This window comes from Pan troglodytes, chromosome 13, assembly GCF_028858775.2.
Source record: "Pan troglodytes isolate AG18354 chromosome 13, NHGRI_mPanTro3-v2.0_pri, whole genome shotgun sequence".
NCBI lineage: Eukaryota > Metazoa > Chordata > Mammalia > Primates > Hominidae > Pan > Pan troglodytes.
The window spans coordinates 142141037-142163032 of record NC_072411.2 but is presented as its reverse complement, the minus strand read 5'-3'; the positions used below and the strand labels follow the sequence as shown (position 1 = coordinate 142163032).

The 21996-nt window shown below is 47.6% G+C and overlaps 1 long non-coding RNA gene across 3 annotated transcripts in view; it reads left to right on the top strand.

The window, feature by feature from the left end:
- The window catches only part of LOC107973994 (uncharacterized), a 46448-nt gene extending 24737 nt beyond the window's left edge, over positions 1-21711 (top strand). For 2 of the 3 annotated variants that reach the window (XR_010149967.1, XR_010149966.1), the window contains one exon: positions 528-21711. This is a non-coding gene — a long non-coding RNA (uncharacterized LOC107973994). The remainder of the gene's footprint in view (positions 1-527) is intronic. The other variant, XR_010149968.1, reaches the window with a different exon arrangement.
- The last annotated feature ends 285 nt before the right edge of the window (positions 21712-21996 follow it).

The following is a 21996-nucleotide window of genomic DNA, read 5'->3' as shown; positions in this document are numbered from 1 at the left end:
TGTTCTCTGCTGTGCACCCTGCGCTGCTGCTGGCCTGATTGAGCCGCATCAGCCCACCCCCTGCCCTGGCTTCCTTTTGGGTTTGCCTGGTGGGGAATCTCAGCAGGGGATCAGAAGGGCAGAGAGTACTGCCAGGGCAGGGTACTTACTCCTGGCTTCATCCCAACTAGTTTCCTGTTGCTGGCTACAACCCCCAGTGAGGGTCCCGGCTCCCCAAGGCAGCCTCTCCACGTAGGCGTTCAGGGCCAGGCTCTCTGCCCTCGTTCCTTCAGGTGAGGGGGGCTAACAGCCTCACCGTTGCTGGCCTCCAGAAATGATGCTGTCCACTGTGGTTTCCTTGCCCGCTGCCTACACATTTGTACATAGTCTCTTTACCAATTCCTCCTGGGATAAACCTGACTCAACTGTGCCAGCTGGTTTCTGCCGGAACCATGGTCTCCCCCTTGGCATTGGAAACAAAGCTGAGAAAGAGAAGTCATGTTTTGCTTGGGTGGTGGAACTAAGGACATGTCCACTGTGTGGCATAGGTGGGCTGTGTGTGAAGCGGATGAAGGCGATACAGAGCGAGGACGTGGCCTGAAACCGAGAGCAGCATTCTCCCTTCCCTGCTTCCATCCGTTCCTGGTCTGTGTCCCAGCCCTGGTACGTAAGGCTGTCCCAGAGCCCCTGTAAATTCACTTTCCTGTTAAATGATTCCGGATCATTCGGTTATGTGCAACCAGAAGTCCTCACCCATCCGTCATCATACAGCATTAAAGCTTCAGGCGACTTGGGTATGTTTTTAAAACAAAAACGTAAGAATTGTTTTCTTCCTTCTAGCTACCAACTTACTCACAAACCCAGCACTCTATAAAATGTTGATTTCAGGTACTGTTAGAGAAAGGTGGTCGTTAGCAGAACTTAGCAGGGATGACTCAGGCCACGCACCCTGGGCACTGGGGAAGCATCATCCTGTGAAGGAATCCAGACATTCGAAGAGTTTACAGAGAGAAAAATCGATGACGGGACCACAGCCATGCCGTCACGTATCTGAGCCACAGGCATTTTAGCAGAATTTCTAGAGACCATCTAGAAATTCTCCCTGCTTATCCTTTCACTCGCCTGACCATCTGACATCCATCCTGGGCCACTAGGTCCTGCTGGTGTCTGAACCGGTCCAGCCTTGTTTGGAAGGCATTGATGCTTAGTGCTGGAGCACACAGGAAGGACTGTGAATGAGAAAACTATAGTCATGCATCACTTAATGACAAGAATATGTTCTGCAAAATGCATTGTTAGGCAATTTCATAATTATACAAACATCATAGAGTGTGCCTGCAGCTCCCCTAGGTGGTATAGCCTATTACACACCAAGGCTGCATGCTGGATGGAGCCTATTGCTCCTAAGCTGCAGACCTGTACAGCATGTGACTGTGCTGAATACTACAGGCAACTGTGACACAATGCTAAGTATTTGTGTATCTAAACATATCTCAACATAGAAAAGGTGTAGTAAAAATGTAATATGACAATCTTATATGGAACTGCCACCGTATATGTGGTTCTCGTTGCCTAAAATGTCATCCTGCAGCACAGGACTGTACTTCTGTGGGTCAGCTTTACTCTGAAATGTCTGTGTCTTAACCTGTAACATTCAACCTGGACAGTGAAGAACTTAGTACAAGATATGGTGCACATAGTTTTGTCCTGGCCAAACTTTGTTTTTCAGGTACACAGAGGCCATTGAGAATGTTGAATAATAACTGAAGTTATGCTTCCTGTGGAGATGGTACTAAGAAATGCTGTATTCCAACACTAATATTTGTGTATCATTGCAAGGGGGTCCTGGACCCTAAGCCAAGGACCCTGTTTTGATCAGTTTCTTCATGTGAGGGCTGACTGTGGGGCCACACATTGTGATGGATCAGGAATATCTTTTTTTTTTTTTTTCTTTTGAGACAGTTTCACTCATTCAGGCTGGAGTGCAATGGCGGGATCTCGACTCACGGCAACCTCCGCCTCCCGGGTTCAAGCAATTCTCCTGCCTCAGTCTCCCCAGTAGCTGGGATTACAGGCACCCACGACCACGCCTGGTTAATTTTTGTATTTTTAGTAGAGATGGGATTTCACCACGTTGGCCAGGCCGATCTCAAACTCCTGACCTCAGGTGATCCACCTGCCTTGGCCTCCCAAAGTGCTGGGATTACAGGCATGAGCCACCATGCCTGGCCAGGAACTCTACTAAAAATACAAAAAATTAGCCAGGCGTGGTGGCGGGTGCCTGTGGTCCCAGCTACTCAGGAGGCTGAGGCAGGAGAATGGCATGAACCCGGGAGGTGGAGCTTGCAGTGAGCCGAGATCGCACCGCTGCACTCCAGCCTGGGTGACAGAACTAGACTCCGTCTCAAAAAAAAAAAAAAAAAAATTGTGTATTTATCTTATAAGCAACAATCAAACATGTGTTACTGCTTTTTTAAAATGTTAAATGAGAACTCAGCAAAACTTCTCCACTCTGAGGTGTTCCAGATCGACTCTGGAGTCTAAAAGCTCTGACCTAGAGAGACACCTTGAGTCAACAGAGACCGTAGGCATCGCAGTGGGCTACAGAGAAGGCCAGGTGTCCTAAACAAACACATTTGCCAAGCCACCTGTTTGCTTGTGAGCACCAGGAGCAAGAGAGGAGCAGGGATACCCCAAAGTTCTGCTATGGCTTCATCCCTCTGCTTTATTTAAATGCAGTGGGGTTCGGCATGGCTGTTAAACACTAGGTGATTTTAGAAGTAATGCAACATCCGCTTGTTCCTCCAAATCAGAGCTGTGATCCTGCTCGCCCACTGACTGTATTTCAGCTGCCCAGGTGTCAGCTTATCATCTTTTTCCACAGCCTTGTCATCATTCTCAGTGAATTCCAACATCTCCTTTTTACCACGATTCACTGAAATCACAAGGCGCATGCTAGTTCTCAGTGTCAAATCCTCCATCTTCCACAGAAGTGCCCCTTTCTTCCATTCTTCTTATGCAAATGTAACATTCTCTTCCAGTTCATTTTTCTAACAGTAACGTTTGTTTAATTCACAAATTAATTCTTGTAGACATGGCTGTTGAATGACCCCGATTGGAAGTGACTTGTCTTGCTTTATGTCCTAAGACCATCTTTTTGGCCTCTATCCATCTGAAGGCAGCTGCATCAGGCCTTTCCTTTCGTATTCCGAATGGGAAGCTGCGGCCCCACTCTCTCCAGACTGTCTGCGCCGCCCGCTCCCTGTTGGCTAGCACATTGGAGAGGGCAGCCAGGCCCAGGGCAGCTGTGACTGCAGCCGTCTTGCCCTCCCATCTGCTTCAGCAGAGCCCATGCTGGCTTGGAACACAGGACGGACAGCTTCTCCTGGACCCTGGTTCCTGCCCCTGACCTTGGGATGTCACCATCAGCAAATCCCCAAAGGCTCAGATTGACAACTCCTATTAGGATTCCATCTGCTCATGCTTTAATGTTTTTGACCTGGGAGAGATGAAGGCTTGTTTTTCCTGTGTCCACTGTGGGGACATCAGTGGGGAGCTGGCCCCAGCCCAAGCCTGTGTTCTCCATTGCTATTATTTGCAAGTTAATATAATGATTTGAGCCAAAATAAACTCAAGACAGGCTGCAGAAATTCTGCAAGTTATCTAAGCAAGTGTGTGAGGTGCATCTGATCAAGCCCTTACTGAGAAGGGTGGGTGCCCAAATCCTGCCATTTCCCACTCCTGCTTGGGGAAGGAGCCCTTATGGGTCACTGTGGGGATGGAGTGGGACCGGGGGATTTCTGCCAGGGGCTGCTAATGGTGCGAGGGGTAGGGGCTCTGATTTGTCCTGCCAGAGTCCACCGGAGAAAGCTACACTTTCAGCGTTTGAGGGGCAGGATTCTGACCCTAAGGAAGGTGAGACAAGGCAGGAGTCAGGGTTGGGATCCTTCCAGCAGGCGTTCAGGGCCAGGCAGACACGTCCAGTGTGAGGCCAGGTCAGACATTACTGAGATGCCAGCCATCCAGTGGGTGGGTGAATGGGCTGTCTTTTACATGGGTGTCCTGTGAAGCCAGGATCATCCAGCCTTTGGGTGAGATGGAGCTGGGCATGTTTTGATCTTCGCTAGGGTTATCAGAATTCCAGACCAAATTACAGCCAATGCTCAGCACCTGATGGGTATTATTGTTTGCTACCCAGGCTAATCTCATGTTTCTACGGTTACTTTCCATTCTCCTCTGTTTCATTGTAGGAATCTCGATAAGCTTTTTAAATTTTTTTCAGGCATAAGTTATTTTCCCATTGATGTGTTGCTGTGCTCATTAGGCTAACTCTTTTTTTTTTTTTTTGAGTCAGAGTTTCACTCTTGTCGCCCAGGCTGGAGTGCAGTGGTGTGATCTTGGCTCACTGCAACCTCCACCTTCTGGGTTCAAGCGATTCTTCTGCCTCAGCCTCTTGAGTAGCTGGGATTACAGGCATGTGTCACCACACCCAGCTTATTTTGTATTTTTAGTAGAGATGGGGTTTCACCACGTTGATCAGGCTAGTCTCGAACTCCTGATCTCAGGTGATCTGCCCGCCTCAGCCTCCCAAAGTGCTGGGATTACAGGCATGAGGGCTCTTTTTGTATGTTTTATTTAAGTGTCCAACTCAATGGTTCTTAACACATTCAGAGATAAATGCAACTGTCTTCGTCTTTTTGTGCTGCTGTAACAAAGTACCACAGGCTGGATAATTTATAATGGACAGAACTTTACCAGCTGACAGTTCTGGAGGCTGGAAAGTTCAGTTTCAAGGTGCTGTCAGCCTTGATATCTGGTGAGGGCCCCAGTCTGTGCTGCCAGGTTGGTGCCTTGAACACTGTGTCTTCCAGAGGAAAGAAACACTGTTCTCACATGGCAGAAGAGTGAAAGAGCCAGGAGAGAAGTCACTTCTGAAATACCTTTTATTAAGGCGTCACACTCACCCATGAGGGGACATGCTTATGACCTAATCACCTCTTAAAGGCCCCACCACCCAAACCATTACATTGGCAGTTAATTTTCAACATGAATTGTGGAGCAGACAAACATTCAAAGCATAGCAGCAACCATCACCCATTTCTAGAAAATTGTAAGAAATCCTATGCCCTTTAGTATCGACCTCACTATTTTCCCCTCCCCTCACTAAGCAACTGCTAATCTACTTATAGATATTTCTTTGGGAGTGGATTTTTTTTCGCTTAGCATGATGTTTTCAAGGTTCACCCGTGTCGTGTTAGTACTTCTTTCCTTTCCGTGGCCAAACAGCACTCCATTTTATGGGTATATCACATTTTGTTTATTCATTTATCAGCTGAGAGGCATTGCTCCCTCCACCTTTTGGCTGTTGTAAGTAATGCTGCTATGAACATTAATACATGAGTTCCTGCATGGACATGTTCTCATTTCTCTGGGGTATTTACCTAGGAGTGACATTGCTGTGTCATATGGTAATTCTCCGTTTAAGTGTTTGAGGAAGTGTTGTGCTATATTCTAAAGTGGCAGCACCATTGTCCATTTCCACCAGCAATCGTAAAGGTTCCAGTCTCTCCACATCCTTGCCAACACTTGCCATCCTTTATAAATCCTTTTTATTTCTGTAAGATCAGTAGTAATATGTCTCCTTTATATTTCTGATTATAGTAGTTTGAGCCTCTTCTCTTTCTCTCTCTCTATATTTTTTTTTGGTCAGTCTAGCTAAGGGTTTGTAATTTTTGTTGATCTTTGCAAGGAAACTGGTTTTGGTTTCACTGATTTTTTTCTATTATTTTTAAATTTTATATTCCACTAAATCCCAATCTAGTCTGTATTATTTCCTTCCCATTGCTTCCATAGGTTTTGTATGTACTTTTTCCAGTGTCTTAAGATGTTAGAAAAATTCGAGATATTACTACTTTTTAAATACAGTCACAGTCATAAATTTCTAAGTACTGTTTTAACTGTTTGAACCCCATTAGTTTTGATATGTTGTGTCTTCATTTTCATTTATCTCAAAGTATTTTTATAATTTACCTTTTGATTTCTTCTTTTACTCTTTAGTTGTTTAAAAGCATTTTATTTAATTAATACATATTTGCAAGTTTCACAAGTTTTCTCTCCATTCTTGACTTCAATTCCATCAGGATCACAGAATATACTATCCTTTCCATGCTTTAAAATTCTTTGAGATTTGTTTATGGCCTAGCATATACTCTCTCCTAAAAAATGTTCCATGTGCACTCAAGAAGAATGTATGGTTTACTGTTGTTGGGTGTGGTGTTATATTGAAGTCTGCTAGATCTAGTTGGTTTATTGCGCCGTTTAAATCTATTTCCTTGTTTATCTTCTACCTAGCTGTTATATCTATTGTTGGAAATGAGGATACTAAAATATCCAACTATTATTGTTGAATTGTCTAATTTGCCCTTCATTCCTGTCAGTTTTTGCTTTGTGTATTTTAGTGGTATAGTGCTAGGTGCATATATGTGTATAATTGTTGTACCTTCTTAATGGATTGAGCCTTTTATTGTTACTATTTATCCCTAGAAACACTATTGTTTTAAAGTCTGTTTTGTCTGATATTAGTATAGCCACTCGAACTTTCTTGTGGTGCTGTTTGCATAATATGTCTTTTTCCATCCTTTTCCTTTCAATCTATATCCTTGACCTAAAGTCTGCCCTATGTGGACAGCATATTATTGCTAGATCTCTTTTTTTCTTTTTGTAATCATCTGACCATCTCTGCCTTTTGAATGAGTTGTTTAATCCATTCAAATTTACTGTTGTAATTAATATGGTTGGATTTATGTCTACCATTTTAATTTTTGTTTTGTATATTTTATGTATTTTTTGTTCTTCATTTTCTCTGTACTGCGTTCTTTTTCATATATATGTGACTATTTTCATACATACGTGACTTTATGTATATGTGACTTTTTTCTAATGTAACATTTACATTTTTAATCTTTTTTTCTATAGTTTTAAATGTTGTTTTCTTAGTGGTTGCCATAAGTCTTACCATATACATCTTATCAGAGTCACCTTTAAATTTACAGTAGCTTAATTCCAATTAGATGTAGAAACATTTCTCTCTCTCTCTCTCTTTTTCTTTTTAAGACAGGATCTCACTCTGTCACGCAGGCTGGAGTGCAGTGGGTTAATTATGGCTCACTGCAGCCTTGACCTTCTGAGCTCAAGCAATCCTCCCACATCAGCCTCCCAAGTAGCTGGGACTACAGGTGTGTGCCATCATGCCCAGCTAATTTTTGTATTTTTTGTGGAGATGGTTTTTTGCCATGTTGCCCAGGCTGGTCGTGAACTCCTGGGCTCAAGCGATTACCTGCCTCAGCCTCCCAAAGTGCTGGGATTATAGGTGAGAGCCACCGTGCTTGGCCAGAACACTACTCATATATATTATATTTTTCCTTTTTTGTGGTATTATTTTCATGCAGATTACATCTATAAATGTTACTAACCCAACGATATGCATTGTTGTTATTATCTTATACAATTTTATGTTTCTTAATAAAGCTGAGAGGGAAGTAGAGTGAGTATGTATTTATAGCTTTTGTTATATTAACTTCTATTTACTGTTTCTGGTACTCTTCATTTGTTCCTATGGATTCAAGTTACTCTCTGGAGTAATTTCTTTAGCCCAATACAGCTTTGTTCCCACCCACCTCTTTTGTCCTGTTATTGACAAGTATATTACATTTCCATATGTTATGCACCCCAAAATACATTATATACATACCATTTTATACAATAGCTCTTTTGTTTTTTAAAGAAAGTTATCAGGAAGAATATACAATTACCTTTTAAATCATTTAAGATAAGAAAGGAGAAGTAGCATGCATTTTACTGTCTTTTATAGTTGCATAATTGTATTTACTGGTGCTTTTTTTTAAAATGTGAATTTGAATTACCAACTGGGGTCACTCGCTTTTAGCCTGAAGAACTTTCTTTAGTATTTCTTGGGTATGCTACCAATAAATTCTTCCAGTTTTACTCATTTGGGAATGTCCTTATTTCATTTTAATTTTTGAAAGATAGCTTTGCTGCATATATAATTTCTGGGTGACAGTTTATTTCCTTGAGAATTTTAAATATATCATCCCATCACCTTCAGTCCTCTATTGTTTCTGATGAGAAGTCAGCTGTTAGTCTTATTGTGGTTCCTCTGTAAGTGATAAGTGGCTTTTCTTTTGTTGCTTTTTCAAGATTGTCTTATTTTCTTTGACTTTCCGCATTTTTACTATGATGTGTTCATTTGTGGATCTCTTTGTGTTTCTTTTACTTGCAGTTTGTTGAGCTTTTGGATGTATAGATTGATGTTTGTCAATATATTTGGGATTTTTTTGTTATTATTTCTTCGAATCTTTTTTCTGTTCCTCTCTTTCTCTGTCTCTCCTTCCCCATCTCTGCCCTACCCCTAGTTTCTGTTACTCTAATTATGCATATGTTGGTGCACCTAATGGTCTTATACATTTCTCTGAGGATCTGTTTTACTTCATTCTTTTTTCTCTTTGATCTTCATTTTGCATAATCTCAATAGACCTATCTTCTTCAAATTTGTGATTTTTTTCTTCTCCCAGTTTAAATCTACTGTTGAGACCCTCTACTGACTTTTTTAATATCAGTTTTTATACTTTTCAGAATTTCCATTTGGCTCTTTTATTAAAAAAAATTTCTATCTATTGATATTCTCTCTTTAATGCAACATTGTTCTTATACCTTTATTTTCTTTTTGCTCATCACCAACCTGGGAGCTAGCCCAGGCTAGGCCAGGTGCATGTGTAATAACCAAGTGGAGTAATGTACACTCCCCAGATCTTGGTAGCTTAGCATGCAGTGTAATATTTGCAGGCACACAGTCTACTGCTGGTCCAGCTGAGAGTCCCAGGCTCTGTCCCCACATGGAAGCTCCTCATGGTGGGGGCCTGGCCACTGCTGGCTGTGGCTCCTCTGCTCCTGCCTTTGGAGAGTCTCTTCCCATCACTGTGGGAAGAGACAGCTGGAGGGAGAGCTGCAGCTCCTCAGTGCTTTCTCCCAGAAGCCACACGTGCCTCTCCTTTCCATGGCCCTGTGGCCAGGGTTAGCAGCCAGCAGCATGGTCTGCAGAGGCTGGCGCGGAGGGACTCAGTCTCCATGTGCCTGAGGGAAGGAACTGGACACTTGGAACACTGTCTGCATCCACTGCACTGACACTGGGCATCACCATGGTAGGCCCCCAAGTCTGGACACAGCCTTCTTGAACCCCCCTCTTTCTATGTAATGATGAAGCCAGGCTCTTCATGCTGAATTCTCCCTGCTCAGGACAGTGCCTCTCTCCTGGTGACTGCCAGCAGGGCAGAGGGTGGTGTCTGTTCTATTGTGGGGAAATACTTTTGCTTAGCATTGCAGTGGGAGTGGGTTTTTACAGCCTGGTGGGGCAGCTGGTGGGCGATCATCCTAGAGATCTTGTTGTAAAATCATCTTCACACCAGCACCACCTCCCTGCTTAGCCTTGATGACTGCACAAGGGGCTTTCCTCACTTCCAGCATGTGCTGCTGTGAACCCGCCTGGTCCTCTGTGTGGCTGCCACCCTCAGTGGGGTTGGGGTCCTGGGTTGGGGCTGTGTGTCCAGCTCTGGGGAGGCTCCCAAAGCAGGGATGGACTCCCAGGCAAAGAGCTTGCCCTGGCAAATTGGACAGTAAATGTGACCGGGTACTGGGTGTCCATCCTACTTCAGATGCCCCCGATCCAGGGCTGCTGACCAGGGAGGAACTGGACTATCAGGGAACAGACACAGTGGCAGGAGCCCCTCTGTCGGTTGCCACACCCTGCTGGCCCCACAATCCATGGAGCACCGAGCCTCTGCTGGTCCCCCAGGCTCTGTCCCACCCAGGTCCTGAGCCTCTTTGTTCCTGGCTGCACACGGAGGGGCATTGCCAAGAAGCCCTGGGATGCCCGAGAGGCAGGTTTGTGTGCCATATGGAGGGGGCAGCAGTGTCAGGCCTGTCATGCGTCTGTCATACATGTGTGTTACTCATGGAGTCACAGAGCTGGGGAGGGGGGCCCTAGAGTTCTTCTTGTCTATCTGCCCCTTCTGCAGCTGAGGATACTGAGGCTCAGCACAGGGACGTGCACCTCAGAGTGACTCAGGTGAGAAGACGTTGATCCCGGGTACCGGGTATGTTGGTGGGCTCCAGGCATCACCAGCAGCACCTGCTCCTCAGATAAGGCCCCAGCCTGAGGGCAGAGTTGACCTCCCCCAATCCCACCAGCACTTAGTGGGCCTCCTGCCAGCCCTTGTCACAATCTGCTCATCCAATGGTCCTCCACAGAGTATGAGAAACAGAGCTTGGCTCGATGCCATCTTGCCTAGACCTCAGAGGACCCAGTGGTCCAGAGTGGATATTGTGGGCTCCCAGGATAGCAGAGCCACCTCCCACCCTCTTCCAATTGACCCCAAGCTCTTGTTTCAATCCTTCAGGAGACAGGAAGCTCTCTGCCTGCAAGTCTTACAGTTCACGTGCTGGAAAACGCTGATTAAAACCTTCTACTCAGCTGCTGTCTGACACTCAGACCCCAGCCCACAGCCCCTCTTTGGATTGCCAGCACATAGTGCCTGGACCAGGGCAGGCTCTCGGAAATAGTGGTTGAATGATGCACCTGGAAAAAACCATCGTGGTCTGTGGTCATGCCCAGCCCTCAGCTCCCTGCAGTTCCTCAGCCTTCCTTCCTGGATGGGTCCCTGCAGGACGGGCCTTCAAGAAGGAGCCCACAGGTGCACACCTGCCACCTTGACTTGGAAGATGCTCCTGAAGTCGCCACCAGATGGAGCCCCTGTTGGAGTCTGAAACGTCTCCCGCTCATCCCTATGCTTTGGGTCAACAGTGACTTCAGCATTGACTCAGTAAAGAAGAGGATGACCTGTTTCTGGGCCAAACAGGGATCCAAAGACTCACAGATTTCATTTTTTTCCAGTAACCAAGTATCTCACACACAGAGACAAGTGCGGAAGGTAGACGTCACTCACCTGTGCTCACCCCCGACAACTAACCAGACTCGCAGTTCAGGGAGTGCTCTGGCCACCCCTGTGCTATGAGGCTTGGAGGCTTTCCCAGGCGGTGGTGGGGTGACCTCCAAGTGCAGGTGCCCACAGCTGAGCACTGTCCCCGCCCCCTTCTCCGGCTGTCTTGGGACACAGGGATCCGGCCTGAGGGAGCCTCGTGTGTTTCTCCACTTCCTTGGTGCGGGACCTGCGGAAACAACAAGGCTGAGCACCCGCCTCTGTGCCAGCTGCTGCTGTTCCTTTTGTTTTTGGTTGTTTTTGTTTGTTTGCTGTGGCTTGCCTGGCTGTTTAGGGAGACTATTGGCATTCGCTCCAGGAAATCCTCTCTGGGATGGAAGTACTTATTCACGCAGGCGGCTGGATCGAGGGAAGCACAGTTTCCAGCAACTCCGCTTGGTTATGATTAATGGAGATAAATCTGCCCAAGAGAAGCTAAATTTAGCCAAAAGTTGAGCCCCCTGCTTCCGCACTCCGCCCTCAGGCACAGGCAGAGTGTGTGTTGCTGTTGGCCAGAGCCCAGATAACATCAAGAGGTGGAAAACAATCCCCAGAAATCTGAAAAATGTAGAACAAGGAAAGAAAATGTTCAATCCATCAAAACAAACAGAGATACAATCTCACCCCCCTTGGTTTTTGTACCACTGGGTTTAGGGGAAAAGAAAACAAAAGACTGAATTAGAGAGATACGCATTAAAAACACAAAAAGATTGAAGACAGGAACAGAGTGCTCCCGCACAGGGTCACAGGGCTTGAGAGACCCCGGACCCTCAAGTGCAAGGCCCTGGTGGGGCAGGGCAGTGGGCAGGAGGGAGGCCGGGTTCCCCAGGGTGCACGCCAGGTGTCCCTCAGCCCTGGCTTCCCTCCCTCCATGCGTTGCGTGCTTACCTTTTTCTCTTCCCGACCCTGGCTGTTTCGATAATCTTCAGGCTTTGAGAGTGAATTCATTACTCCTGTCATTTATCCCACAAAGATGTACTGTGCTGGGCACAGGCAGGGCCTGGGCCTGCAAAGAGGAATAAGATGGTCCCTGATCCCCAGGACTCGAGATTGCTGGGAGGGCGGCCCAGATGGAGGTGGGAAAGCTGGAGGTGGCGTCTGGGCTGCCCTCTGGGTCTCCAAGCAGGTTCTGGGGTTGCAGGGCTCTGTGAGCTAGGGGAACCCTGCTGGCATGCTGCTTGTTAGGATCATGCTTCTGGTGGCTTCTGTGTCTGGTTGGAATGCTGGGGGGCGGGCACTGGGGAAGCATTAGAGCCCACGATTTGGGCCCTTCTTCTTTTGATTTTGGGTAGTACACCCTTAGGAAACACTTTGGGAGCCACAAGCACCCTACAGATGAAGTATTTTATTATTTTTAATAACTGATCATGAATTCAGGGACCATGAACCATCCGCCTGAAGAGTCAGTATTGCAGAAAGTTTGAAGCATTGAACTCACATTTCAGGAGTGCTGGGTCACTGTGATGGGCTCTGGGGAGTGACCGGTGAGTAGCAGAGGGGCACAGTGAGAGGTGACGAGTTCCTGAAGGTCCCTCTCCCCAGGGGCACTTGGGGCCTCTTGGTGGGTGCTCCAGTAGGGCCCTGGGGGGACACACTGATGTCCCCTTGCTGGTGGGGTGGAAATTGTCCCTTCAGGGTGTGCAGGGCAGATGCATCCCTCTCTTAATAAATGGTGATGTGGCAAAGCTCCAGGGTGAGGCACTGAGGGATGCTGACTTCTAGAAGGATTTGTGTTTGGAGAGTTCAGAGCTAGGCCTGAAAAAATCTGCTGTCACTCCAAGACATTGCACCTATGCCAGGAGTTGCGGCTCCCTGAGAGCTGGTGTCTGACCCAGCAGGTCACCTAACCCCCAGGGGACCACAGGTGAGGGGTGCAGGAGCAGCAGGGGCCCCCAGCTCATGGCCCCACTCCTGGAAATCAGTGCATGGGGTGGGGGGGTGGGGCTGCTCTTCTCTTGTGTTTATCACATCACAGCTGCCTTTAAAATAGAGGAAAATATCTCCTCCAAGCAGGAAGAGTAACTTTCCACTGATTGGCCGTTCTCTCTGCTCTCTCCCTTTGCACAAGCTCTGCCTGTGGGTTTCAGTGAGTTCTCTGTTCCTGAACAAAAATGCAGCTCAGAGTGACCTTCCTTTCTCTTGTAGAAAGTTTAATCTTTTTACACATTTATGGTAGGCAGAATTCTAAAGTGGCCCAAAGATTTCCACCCCCCGTTGTACCTGCCTTGGATGATTTCCTCCCCTGGGATGTGGCAGACCCTGTGTGATACATGACATGGCAGTGAAGATTTTTCACAAATGTAATTAAAGTCACTAATCAGCTGGCTTCGAGTTCACCACGAGGGCAACTATTTGGGTGCTGATTGAAATCGCCTGAACCCTTCACATCTGATTTGAGGGGTGAGAGACGGGAAAGGAGGGACTCAGAGTCAGAGACTTGTGCTCCTGCAGCCTGGAGGAAGCTGCGCTGTGGCCTGTAATAAAAGAAAAACTTCAGCCAAATTAAATTTAAAAGAGTTTAATTGAGCAATGAACAATTTGCAGATCGGGCGGCCCCCAGAATCACAGCAGATTCACAGAGACTCCCTCGCAGCCACGTGGTGGAAGATTTATAGACAAAAAAAGGGAAATGACGTACAGAAATTTGTAGTGAGGTGCAGAACGGCTGGACTGGTTGTAGCTCATTGTTTGCATTATTTGAACACAGTTTGAACACTCAGCAGTCTATGAAGTGTGGCCGCTGGGATTGGCCAAGACTCAGCTATTGTTACAGGCAGGCATATACTCCTAAATTAAGTTTTCAATCTTGTCTGACTTTTTTTTTTTTTTTTTTTTTTTTGAGACGGAGTCTTGCTCTGTCGCCCAGGCTGGAGTGCAGTGCAGTGGCGCGATCTTGGCTCACTGCAACCTTTGCCTCCCAGGCTCACGCCATTCTCCTGCCTCAGCCTCCCGAGTAGCTGGGACTACAGGCACCTGCCACCACGCCCGGCTAATTTTTGTATTTTTTAGTAGAGATGGGGTTTCACCATGTTAGGCAGGATGCTCTCCATCTTTTGACCTCGTGATCTGCCCGTCTTGGCCTCCCAAAATGCTGGGATTACAGGCCTGAGCCACTGCATCCAGCCTTTTGTCTGACTTTTAAGCCAGGTTACAGTTCATTCACAAGGACTCAAATATAGAAGTGCGGAGTCCATCACAGGCCATATTTAGTTTGCTTTAACACCTGGCGAAGGAGACCATGAGCCGAGAAGCTGCAGGCAGCCTCCACAGATCAGAAGCAGCCCCAGCTGACAGCAAGCAAGAAACGGGACCTCAGTCAAACAGACACAAGGCAACAAATGACCAACATCCCTAATGAGACGGACAGGGATTCTGCCCCAAACCTCCTCACAGAAGGCAGCCCTGCCACATCTTGATTTTGGCTTGTGAGACCCTAAGCAAAGAGCCCGGCCATGTGGTGCAGAATTTCTGACCCATAACACTGTGAGCTAATGAGTGTTGATTAAGATGCTAAGCATGTGATCATTTATCACTTGGTAATGGGTGACTGTTACAAAAAGCAATGCAAATCTATGGCACCCAAATTAGAAAAATCAGACAGGAAAAAAAAAGAAAGAAAGTGCAAACCACTAGTAATGAACCATCTAGACATGACTATTGTTAATATTTTGCTGCATAGTCCTCCAAATATGTCGTATGTTTAATTTTCTCTCCCCCACTACGTATCACAGAATTATGGAGCTACAATTGACATGAATAAACCGCATGTTTTAGCATTGTACAGTTTGGTAAATGTGCTGTGTGTTTACACCCACGCAGCCTTCACTGCACAGGATGACGACCATGTCCACCACCCCAGGAAGTCTCCTCACACTGCTCTGAAGTCTCTTTCTCCCACCCTGTCCATCTTTCTGTCACTATCCATTAGGTCGCACATCCAAGAATTGTATATCAGTGCAGTCACACAGCATGCACGCCTTTCTTTATTTGTTAGTCTTAAAAATCTTTGTGTTTCATTGTGGATGGTTTCTATTGCTGCCTTTAGGTGCAGTAATCTTTTCACCTGCAACCTTAAATCTTCTATGGATCCCGTTCTGTGTACTTTTCATATCAAACATTGCAGTTTTCATCTCTAGAATTTTGATTTTGGGCCTTTTTAGTGTCTTTAATGCTCTATTTAATGGAACCATCTTTCCCCTCACCCCTTGGACATATGGAGCTGTAAACAAAATATAAAATTCCAAGCCCCCCACCTGACGAATGGACCCTCCCTCCCCTTGGCCAATGGAATTCCCAAGTTAACCTGAAAAATTAGTTCAGGCTGTGGTGGGAAGGTGGGGGTCAGGCATGCCTCCTTCTACCCTCCTCCCATTTTAATTCAGGCACAGCTGACCAGCATTAACATTAAAACAGAGACCTTCAGATTTCAGATCTTAAGACGAAACAGACTCTGTAGCAGTAAGATACCAAATTCCAGCCCGACTCTAGTATAGCATCACTTGACAGATTGCAGGCCCTGGAAGAAATGGAAGTATTTTACCCCAAAATATATTTCTTTGACATATTTTGAAACGGCCCTGCAAAGCTGTCTCTCGTGGGGAAAGTCTACATTCTGTAGAGAATCCTCATTCTTTTCTAGGTCTTTTCCCTGATCGGGGAGAAAACCAACAGGCTGGCACCGTTTTAGGTCTGCTAAGAGCTCTGAAGCCTGCTACCTGGAGGCTTCATCTGCATGACACAACCTTGGTCTCCACAACCCCTTATCCTAACCCAGACTTTCCTTTTGATTGATTCCAGGTCTTTAGCTAATGACTCTCAACCAATTGCCAATCAGAAAATCTTTGAATCTGCCCCTGCTTCCAGTTATCCCTCCTTTCCACACCAAATCAGTGTACATCTTACATGTGTTAATTGATGTCTTATGTCTCCCTAAAATGTATAAAACTGAGCTGAGACCCGACCACCTTGGGTGCGTGTTCTCAGGCTCTCCGGGTGCCATGTCACCAACCATTGGTCACTCATATTTAGCTCAGAAAAAAATCTTTTCACAACTTACAGAGTTCGAATCTTCTTGTCAACAGAGCAATGTCGTACAACTACCTCAGTGTCCTTGAATCCCGACCCCACGATTCGTGTCCACTAAGGTCAGGTTCCATTGACTTTTCTCATCATGAGAGATCACATTTTCCTTCTTCCTGACAGGACTGGGCATTTTTAATTGGATCCAGACATAATGAATCTTACCTTGTCGGGTGCTAGGTATTTTTGCATTCCTATAAATATTGGTTTGTTCACACATGCTCTGATCTCTGCACTACCGAACCCTCGAGTGGGTCCCTTCATGGAACCTGGCGTTGAACTCTGTGCAGCTCTCTCCTCTGTCATAATACAGCCCCCTCCTCAGATGTTAGACTCTGCCTTCTCAACCCAGGGAGTCCTGCAGGCCGGGCCCTCTCCAGGCAGTAAGCAGGGCCGTGACGGGGCTCAGCTCATCTTTGTTTTCTATTTCTCAAGCATAACGTCCTTAATTTCCTCATATCCAGAGTCCTGAAAAGTGTTCTTTCCTATATTGTGTCTGTTTTTTTGTTGTTGATTCAGACAGACGGGTAACTCAGGTTCCTGTTATCCCATCTCAGCCACAGCAGAAATATTGACATATGTTTTGAAAGAGGTAGACTCATACCAGGCTTCATGTTTTGAAATCTGACCACGATGCCTGGAAATTCAGTTTTTGCTCCTTTAAGGGTTATAAGGTCAAATCAACAAACCCGTGTTCTCGGCAAAGCTCTGTTCCTCACCTGTGACCAGGAGTGAGGCAGGAAGTTGCCTGCACTGAGTGTGAGAAGTGGCTCCGGCTCTGATAACGGCGGTCCCAGATGGTAAGATGAGTTCCTTGCACGGGGCGCAGACCAGGAATGGCCTGGGGAGCCCTCCGGAGTCCCAGCTGCTATCACAGCAGAGGTGTCCCCAGGGGCTTTTATTTCCAACAACACTTCGGTTTTCCTCTCACATTTGTTCTTACAGGTGAGCTCCAAGATCTCCAAAATGCCTTTCCAACTCCAGGAAGAATCCTCCTCCTAGGATTGACAAGGGGTCACACTCTCTGCTTATAGTTAGCCCAAAGCCTCCCCACCCTTCCCTGCCTCCTCCGCAGGGCTGCCCTGTCATCCACACTCCAGGCGTTGCTGCCCAGCCCCTCCTCAGCCCTGCATCGACCTATGTCCTGATCTGTCTCTCTCTCTTTTTTCTTTTCTTTTCTTTCTTTTTTTTTTTTTTTTTTTTGAGCTGAAGTCTCGCTCTGTTGCCCAAGCTGGAGTGCAGTGGCATGATCTCGGCTCACTGCAACCTCCACTTCCTGGGTTCAAGTGATTCTCCTGCATCAGCCTCCCGAGTAACTGGGATTACAGGCGCCCACCACCACGCTTGGCTAATTTTTGTATTTTTAGTAGAGACGGGGTTTCCCCATGTTGGCCAGGCTGGTCTTGAACTCCTGACCTCAGGTGATCTGCCTGCCTCGGCCTCCCAGAGTGCTGGGATTACAGGCGTGAGCCACCGCGCCTGGCTGCTCTGTCTCTTGAATGGGACGATGGCGTGCCTCAGACCTGCACACACCTGGCCCTGGCTGTGCCCACTGGGGACAGCCCTTCTCAGCGAGAGATGCTTACCCTTTCACTCCATGAAGAGTCCTTGCACTCTGAGCAGTGTGAAGCAGTCAGCAGCTCAAACCCAGGCAGAACAGTTTTCAGAGATGGGAAAGTGAGTGGGATTTGGGGGCAGAGGTCCTAGAATCAATGTCATTAACTTAGTGGGTGGTGAGTTAAAAAGGCACCCCATGGGCTTACCACGACTTCGTTTCATATAACCTGTGCAACAACCCTCATCTGTGTTCTGGACAAGGGTGTCAGGGGATGAAGGGCTAAATATCAGAGGCACACAGCTGGGAAGCATCAGACCTGAGATTCGGTCCTGGGCTGTCAACCAACCTCTCTAGGGTGGGACTTTGGGCCTCAGTTTCCCCATCTCTAAATGTAAGCCTGCCCTGGAGGGCAGCCGTAGAGGATTCCCTGGGATGGACCGGAGATGGTGTGGCATTTATGTGGAAATCTGTTTTGTGAGTTGCAGACCCCACAAAAACTAGTGACCACACCTGGGGATGGGTTTGTACATTCCTGCCTCCACTGGGGATCATCCAGGCCACTGAAGTGACCCAGTTCCACGAGGTCCAGCGGCATTTCCTTCAACACAACAGCCTCCAATCCTTGCTGCTTCCCACCGTGGGCAGCAGCCAGTTCTCTTCCTGCATCCCCTGCCTCTTGCTACAACCTTGGCTTCTCCAGCAGTGTTAATGACCTCCATCAACGGGAGACTTGAGACTCACTGCCATAGACAGAACCCAGACAAGAGGCTGGCATGGAAGCTAGGACAGTCGTGGTCCTCAGGGAACATGCCGGCAAGGGGAGCAAGTGGGCCCAAGGTGGGCTCCATGGATCACAGGGTGAGGGGCTGCGCAGGAGGCCTGGAGAGCCGCACTCGGGTGTGGGCAGGTCTGAGAGCTCAGGGGCCTTCCCCTGGTTCCCCTGTTCATTCCCTCATTCCCCAAATCCTTGATGAGCGACTGTCACGTGCTAGGCAAGAGAGGGGTCAGTAGGGAAGGGAGAAACCTCTGCCCCTGAGACCTTGCGTTGCAGAGGGTCATGCAGACAGAACACAGGAGCGCATAGGAAATAAAATGACTCTAGAACTGAGTGCCGTGAAGCAGGAAGGAGGGCAGTGGGGCGGGGAGGCAGGCAGGGAGCACACCATGCAGCTGCAGTGGCCAGGAGAGGCCACTGACAGGGGACCCGAGTCCGAATCCAAATGGCGGGGAGGAGGCAGCTGCACACGGCTGTGGGAAAAGCCTTCCGGGCAGAGGGAGGAGCAATGTGAAGAGTCAGGAGTGAGACCAAGATGGTGATGGGACAGAAGGAAGTTCTGTGGCCAGACGGGAGGGCCCAGGCAGAGGCAGGTGGGTCAGCAGGAGGGAGCAGAGACCTGAGGCTCAGGGTGGTTGGAGGCCCTGGGGGCTCTGTGAGCAGCGAGGTCGCATGCTGTCGTTCACGGTTTTAAAAGTTCGCTGTGGCTGCAAGGTTACCAGGGGAGACGAGGCAGAGAGAGGGGCACCCTCACATACCTGATGCAACAGAGGGGACGGGTGCTTTGTTCTGACACTGTTTCCCAAACTCTTTTGTAATGAAAATGAAGTGAGTTGAACATATTAGTCTCATAACTAGAGTGAACCTGTCTCATGGCCACAGAAGAAACCTCGCTTTTACATCTCTCCAGGTTCTGGACAGCGCATCGAAAACCCTCTCTGAAGTTCCTGCTGCCGACCTAGACAGCCGGCCACACCCAAAGCCACCCACACACACGGCACCTGCTGTGGTCCCACCATCCTTTCCCTGTGCTGTCCAGAACAGAAGGAAACAGCACACCCAGGAAATCTTCCAAATGAGCTTCATTTATAACTCACTGTGCTAAAAACTGGAATTCTCTCCAGCTTCAATTCGAGCAATTGTGTAATCACTTAACTACAGCAGTGAAATCAAATGAGAGAAAATTCAATATTAGCTCTTAAGAGAGATGGAAATTGGGTTTCTGGATCAATAGGAGACACTCTTTAAATCACAGTGACAAAAATATTCTACTTGCACTGTCTGGAAATCAAATAAGATGTGACAATTTAGTAATAAGATTCACACATTATATAATATACATTTATAAAACACTGTCCTAAAAATCATCATCTTATTAAGTCTCCATTTGAGATATTGTGTAATCACTTACATAATAGGAATAGAACTAAAAGAGAAAAAAATCAAATTTAGAAGTCAAAATTCTGGCTATGTTTCTGGGTTATTTTAGTGAGTTTATTAGCAATAATAAAGATACCGTAATTACGCTAGTTATAAATAGGATAAAATGTAAGTAACTCACATAAGTTAAAGTTATAGAACATTATCTCGGAATTAGAATATGAGCAGTTTCCACTTTAGCCATTGAATAGTCACTTAATAGCAATAAAATTAAAAAAGAAAAAAAAACAGCCGGGGGCGGTGGCTCACGCCTGTAATCCCAGCACTTTGGGAGGCTGAGGCGGGCAGATCACAAGGTCAGGAGATCGAGACCATCCTGGCTAACACCGTGAGACCCCCGTCTCTACAAAAAAAAAATACAAAAAAATCAGCTGGGCGTGGTGGCAGGTGCCTGTAGTCCCAGCTGCTCCGGAGACTGAGGCAGGAGAATGGCGTGAACCCAGGAGGCGGAGCTTGCAGTGAGCCGAGATCGGGCCACTGCACTCCAGCCTGGGCGACAGAGCGAGACTCCGTCTCAAAAACAACAAACAAACAAACAAACAAAAACAGGCTGGGTGCGGCAGTTGCTCCCTCCTATAATCCCAGCACTTTGGGAGGCTGAGATGAGAGGATCCCTTGAACCCAGGAGTTAGAGACCAGCCTGGGCAACACAGCCAGACCTCATCTTTCCAAAAACATTTTTAAAAATTAGCTGTGTGTAGTGTTGCACACCTGTCGTCCCAGCTACTCAGGAGGCAGAGGTGGGAGGATTGCTTGGGCTCAGGAAGTGGAAGGCTGCAGTGAGCCATGATTGTGCCACTGTGCTCCAACCTGGGAAGCAGAGCAAGACCCTATCTCAAAAAAAAAAAGAAAAAAAAATACAAGAGGAAAAATAAGAATTACTTTACAGAGAGCAACGCGTCTTGCCATAGTTCTGGATCTTAGAAGTGGGCACGCTGGAAGTGGGGTCACTGGAAGGTGACTCACCTCTGCTGAGACACATTTCTCTGCTCCCCAGTGGAGGAGGTTCTGGGCCAGGGACATCCTTTCGGGGAGATACTCGTGGTGGGTGTCTTCCCCGTCTTCTGGAATCGGGGGAAGGATAGAGTCTTCTTCCCAAGAGCTGCCCCCCGGGGACTCTCAGGACGCTCTGATATCTGACAAGAGAGGATGGAGCTGGGTCAGTGGCACCCCTTTCCTGCAGGACAGTTGGATCAGAGCAGCCCAGGGCAACCCCCAATCCCATGGGAGGCGTTGGATCAGGGCAGCCCAGAGACACCCCGGTCCTGTGGGAGGGTTGGGTCAGGGCAGCCTAGCTGAGGGGCATGGGAGCTGAGGCTTGCCATCTGGTGCAGGCTCTGAGTAGGGCTGGCGGGGGTCTGGTGGAGGCTCTTGTTCTTGGGCCTGATCCTGGGAGGGGCTACACCTTAAACCCTGGGCCCTGACCACCCCACCCACTGGGGCCTGGTGCTCCTGCTCCTCTGGGTCCTATCATCCCCATGGTTCTCTGCTGAAAGCCCCACAGCAGCATCAGGGATGTGAGGATGCCTCAGGAGCCCCTCGATCCTTCCTCCATAATGTATCTCAGAGCGCATTCTCTTTCTTAGGCTGTGCAGGTGTGTCTCAGCCAAAAGTGCCCTCAACTCATTCGCATGAGCTTTTCTCGCAGGGAAACTAATCTGCCTTCCATGATGGCCAGGGATTCTCTCTAGGGTTTCTGGAGGATTTGGATGGCATGTTATGCATCCAGCTTTTCCCAGTGCGGTGATCTTGCCATGTGCCCTGGAGAGTCCCCTCTGTCCTCACAGGGCAGACGCTCTCCATCAGTATCTGCCAAACACTCTTTTCCTTGGTGCAGGTTGGGGGTCGGGGAGGGAGATGGGGGGATGGGTTTTCCTTGGTGCAGGTCGGGGATGGGGAGGGGGATGGGGGGATGGGGGGATGGGGACATGAGTCTTCCCGGGTGCTGAGCCTCTCCCTTCTGACAGTGATTTTCTGAGTGTGGCAAAGCAGTCAGAAGCATGGGGATTTCTCATGTGATCTTCTAAGGACGTCGATTTTATTTTCTACAGTTAATTCCTTCTTCCTCGAGAGTTTCAAATCAGTATTTAGCTCAGCTGCACCAACTGTGTCTT